Source organism: Alexandromys fortis, unplaced genomic scaffold, assembly GCF_014885135.2.
Source record: "Alexandromys fortis isolate MF-2015 unplaced genomic scaffold, M_Fortis_MF-2015_v1.1 scaffold_1182, whole genome shotgun sequence".
Taxonomy (NCBI): Eukaryota; Metazoa; Chordata; class Mammalia; order Rodentia; family Cricetidae; genus Alexandromys; species Alexandromys fortis.
The window spans coordinates 11,486-16,225 of NW_026078419.1; the positions used below are offsets into that span (position 1 = coordinate 11,486).

The 4,740-nt window shown below is 44.6% G+C and overlaps 1 pseudogene; it reads right to left on the reverse strand.

Annotated features, from left to right (window-relative positions):
- Window positions 1–6: 6 nt before the first annotated feature.
- Window positions 7–1,130, reverse strand: LOC126496603 (adenylate kinase 4, mitochondrial-like; annotated as a pseudogene).
- Between the last annotated feature and the right edge of the window lie 3,610 nt (window positions 1,131–4,740).

A 4,740-nucleotide genomic window follows, 5' to 3' on the forward strand; every position in this document is an offset into this window, starting at 1 on the left:
ATTAGCATCAATTCAATTATCATCAAGGAGGGCGTGGTGGAGGACAAGCCAGGACCACAGCTCTCCAAGTTCTCAGGCTTGACAGTGCTGTGGTTCAACAGCCTGTGGAAGGTGGCAGGGACCAGACACTCCACCACCATCGTGTGCAAAAAGATTCCGATAGCAGCGCATGGCTGCAACCCATCTAGAGTATGGGCTCGACACTGGTGGAAATCCAGTCTGGGCTTTCGCCCCTGCAGAGCTCTGCGTTCTTTTTCAAAGGCAGGAGGAGGGTATCTTCATGGATGCTTTCTACCCACTAGGTTTTCCTCATTACTTCATTCACTTAAACTAGAGAAGATGCTGCAAGCTATCTCAGCTAGCTCCTAATTTGGCCAGGGCACCAGGACTACACGCATGACTGAGTGAACGACCGCGTCTTCTTGGCTCTTCCAGGGGCAGGCTCAGTTTGCTTCTCTGGACCGAATAGGTGCGATCTTGTTTGAGAAAAGTGTGTAAACGTAGGACCATATTTTGTTTGTCTCCGTCCCGGAGAATTGGTGGAGCACTCCGCGGCTCTTGTACAGTTCGATGACGGGTTTTGCCGCATCCTTGTACCCTCGTAGTTTGGCAGCAACTGCTTCGGGTTTATCATCTTCTTGTTGGACAAGTGGCTCACCAGTGATATCATCAACTCCCAGCACTTGAGGAGGGTTGAAGTCCAAGTTATAGACTCCCGCTAGAAGGGTGAATCCATCTTCGGCTCAGACGATCTTTAAGTGTCTCAAAAGGGATATTCAGACTAATCACTAGGTCCACATCACAGATTCTGTCCAAGGCTTCTGCCTGTACTAACGTCCTCGGGAACCCGTCTAACAGCCAGTGTTCGGTGCTCCGGGTCTCCAGTTCTGACACCATGAGGCGTGTGATCACATGATCGGGAACCAAAAGACCTTTTTCTAGGTACTGCTTTGCCGTGTCGCCAACTTCCGTGCTGGCCTTGAGGTTCTCCCGCAAGAAGTGGCCACTGGAGAGATGCTGGAGGCCAAAGTTCTGAGCGATCCTCTGGCATACGGTGCCCTTACTCGAGCCTGGCGGCCCGAGGATAACCGCGTGCGCAGGAGTTTGGAAGCCATGGCTTTGGAGGGGAGGGGGATGGCGTGGACGGCAGCCCGCGCACTTGGCCCGACAGCCCCTGCCTCGGTACCCTTCCTAGTTTTCAATTCTTGAACTGTTTCCATTATCTGTTTGACTGTTCTTTCTTTGTTTCCCAGGGTATCATTTACGGATTTACTCATTTCTTCAAACTTTTTGTTATACTTCTCATCCATTTCTTTAAGGGAGTTTTTCATATCCTGTTTAAGGGACTCTATCACTTTCATAATGTCAATTTTTTCCACTTCTTCTAGATTAGGGTGTTCAAGTCCTTCTGTTGTAAGATCACTGGGTTCTGGTGTTTTCATGTTGTTTTTCAGATTGTTGGAGGAATTCTTGCCTTGGTGCCTGCCCATCTCTTCCTTCAAATGCTCTCCGATGGTTCTTCTGGTACAGGATCAGGACCCCATGTTGGCCAGGGACCCCTCCGATGGGTCTTCTGTCACAGGATAAGGGCTTCTTGCTGGGCAGGTACCTGGCAGACAAAAGGCCTAGCTTGCCACCGGCAAGCTGAGTGAAACAAAGGAACTCCCGCCACTCACCACTAGGTCCCAGCCCCAATATGGGCTGAGCTGGGGGATCTTGTGGCCCCAAAGTAGGGGAGGGATGCCTTAGGGAAGCTGGGATGGGGTAGGAAGAGAAGGTCAGTAGCTGCAGGGAGAAGCCCCTGCAGAATGACCAGAAAGATTATGGGGTCGAGGAATGTCTGTGCTCTGTGACCTGGGCTTCTGCAGCCCGCCGGTCAGAAACATACTCACCCCTCCGATGGATCTCTCATTATAGAATCTTAATAATGCCATTATGATCTGGTCTCATCCACCCTTCTCTGTAACTGTTCTTCTTCCATACCCACTCCACCTCAGTCTCCCTTTTCCTTTCTCTCCTAAATAGTTTCAGTTTTGGCTTTCAAGGCCCAAGTATTCCTTTACCTTTTCCCCTCCCTCTCTTAAGATCTCTTCCTCATTTCTCATGCTGTCCTTTCTATTTCATGAGCTCCATAGAATCACATATATAATTCTAGCCCTAGATTCCATATTATAGATTTTAAAAAATCAGGTAGAATTTGTCTTTCTGAATCTGGCTTATTTTGCTTAATACAATGAATTTGGGTTCCACTCCCTTTCCTGCCGGTGTTGTGATTTACCTGCATGTATGAATGAACACCAAGTATACGACTGCTGTCTATGGAGGTCAGAAGATGGTGTCAGGTACTCTGGAACTGAACTCAGAGATGGTTATGAGATACCATGAGGGTTCTGAGATCAGAATCCAGGTCGCCAACATGAGCAGCAAGTGTTCTTAACCAGTGAGACATGTCTCCATCCCTCCACATTGATTTGTACACGTTGAACAAACACTGCATCTTTGGATTGAAACCACGGTGGTTTTGATAGGTTATTTTCTTAATGTGTTAGTCAATGTGCAAGTGTTCTTACCAAGATTCTTTTCTCCATTGGTTCATCAGAGAAACTGGTCTGTAGCTCTTAATTTAACAGGTTTTATTTTTCCTCTTCCCTGTTTTATTTAAAATAGTTTATTTCTCACATAATATATCCTGATTATAGTTGGGTACCCCTCTGTCTACTCTTCTCAATTCTCCCCCCTTCCCCTCCCATCCAGATCTATTCTTTATATCTCTCATTATAAAACAAACAGGCTTAAGATGGATAATAGTAAAATAAAATAATAAAATAAAAACTGACATCAGAACTGGACAAAGCAAACTAACAGAAAGAAATGTTTATATGCTTGTGCATGTGAGTGCAGGTGCCTACTGCTGGTGGCCATGTCAAAGGAACAGTAGGTAGCAATTGGAGTTCAAGGTATCAACCCAACAGGAGGCCTCTCTCTGATGGGTGAACCTCATTTAGGCAAGGCCACTGGAGTACAGACCCCAGAATGTCTTGTGCTTAGGATGCATCTTTCCATGCTTGTTACTGCAATATTCCTCTGGTATCTCGCACAGTGTGAGTGGACATGGGGACATCTCCACTGCCTTTAATGTAGTGTGTTTATCTCTTGGAAACAGCCTGTTCTACTGGGCATTTCTAGCTGTGTGGATCGTCAAAAAGATGATTCTTCCCCAAGCTGCACTATTTAATTATAGTAATGATAGCTTATACAGAATAGAAAAAAACCACAAAGAACTGCTACATAGCCAGGGCCTGTGAGTTTCACCTTAGGGACTGCATAGATTGTACCTCAAGTTAATATTTAATAATTGAGTCCCAGAGGTCAAGCTAGTTTGAATTCTTTTAATCTTAATGTTGGGAGATGTGTTCACAGGTTTCAGAACGCATCGTAGCTGAAACAAAGCTTTGAAAATGGCAAAGTTAGACTAAGATGTTTTTGTTAAATAGCTTTGGGGGTGAAAAAACCCAGGAAGACAATCTAATTAGAAAGGCACATAGTTGAATGAAGAACTATTTACGGTCAGGGAACAAGAATGAAACAGCCCAATTATCATTGACTGACATACCTTTCTTGCTAAGACTGGTGGATGACCAAAGGTGACGATTCATTTTTTTTTTTAATTGGGGAAGGGGCTTTAATGTTCTCATAGATATCAAATAGCAGGTTGACAATAAGTCATGATTACAAAAAAGAAAATCAAGGCATCTGAACTAATGAGATCTGAAATTATTGCAAAAGGAGAAAAAGGTTCTTTTCAATGCAGAATGATGAGACTTATTTTTAACGTATCAACGTTTTCGGCGAGTCTGGAATCTGTAAATAGCCGGGGAGTTCACTGTTTCTTTCTTCACCTTCACCTTCTTATTTTTATCCTGTAAGGGTAAAAGGTGACCAGTAAACATAAACAGGGTCTCCTGAAGCAGCACAGTCAGTAGGCTAGCTAAGGGCAAGTCCCACGGAGCTCTCCTCCAAGTTCAGAAGAGCCGGGGCCACCCGCTGCAGGAGCCACTTAACTCCTGGAGCACACAGAATGCACCAGTTGTCGACAGTCTTTGGGAAAACTGAGGCGAGAGCAGCTCAAGTAATTATTTTGTTTAAATTATAAATTTAATTCTCTCTCAGAACCCTAGCTGAGAAAGGCCAACCTAAATGATCTGCAAGGCTGAAGAATCTGACATTTAGAGGAATGAGAATACGAAAGAGCTTCTTAAATTCCTTGGCTCTGCTACTTCACTGCACAATGCTGTCTATTTTTAAACACCCGTGAGTGGCATGCACTGTTTGTTAACCTGTTTAAATGTTACGGGAGCTGCTCATAAGCTGTAGAGTCCACACGCTACCTGATCCCACCCTCTGCTGCTCAGGGCACTGACTAACAACTCTTATTACCTTCTTAATCAAGGAACCTTTCTACAGCGTCAGAGCAATAGACACTGGCTCAGACCACTGCCCCAAAGGAGCAGACATTTCACTGTTGTTGATTTACACACTGCCGAGATCCAGTCTCAGTTAATACCTTTATAAGAAAGAAAGAAAGAAAGAAAGAAAGAAAGAAAGAAAGAAAGAAAGAAAGAAAGAAAGAAAGAAAAAGGGAAAGGGAAGGAAAGGAAAGGAAAGGAAAGGAAAGGAAAGGAAAGGAAAGGAAAGGAAAGGAAAGGAAAGGAAAGGAAAGGAAAGGAAAGGAAAGGAAAG